Consider the following 221-nt stretch of genomic DNA (forward strand, 5'->3'; position numbering starts at 1 on the left):
TAGGCCGTATACATCGGGTCCGCGCAGAGAAGTCAAGAAAACCATCACGACCGAGATAATGTCGGTATTTCAGAAGCGCCGTTACCACACGCATATAATCTGCAAGGTTTAAGCAGTTCAATTATCGAGCGCCTAATGGGTTCCCCGCCCACTGTCTGAGGCGAGTCCATTATTTACGAGTTTTTTTTTTAAATTCTTTTTTATTTGTTTTCTTGCTTTTG

The 221-nt window shown here is 43.0% G+C and overlaps 1 protein-coding gene across 1 annotated transcript in view; it reads left to right on the forward strand.

The window, feature by feature from the left end:
* Nucleotides 1-221, forward strand: part of LOC119592824 (rootletin-like) — a 148,678-nt gene that overhangs the window by 5,094 nt on the left and 143,363 nt on the right. The window lies entirely within an intron of this gene.

The sequence above is a fragment of the Penaeus monodon genome, chromosome 31, assembly GCF_015228065.2.
Source record: "Penaeus monodon isolate SGIC_2016 chromosome 31, NSTDA_Pmon_1, whole genome shotgun sequence".
Taxonomy (NCBI): domain Eukaryota; kingdom Metazoa; phylum Arthropoda; class Malacostraca; order Decapoda; family Penaeidae; genus Penaeus; species Penaeus monodon.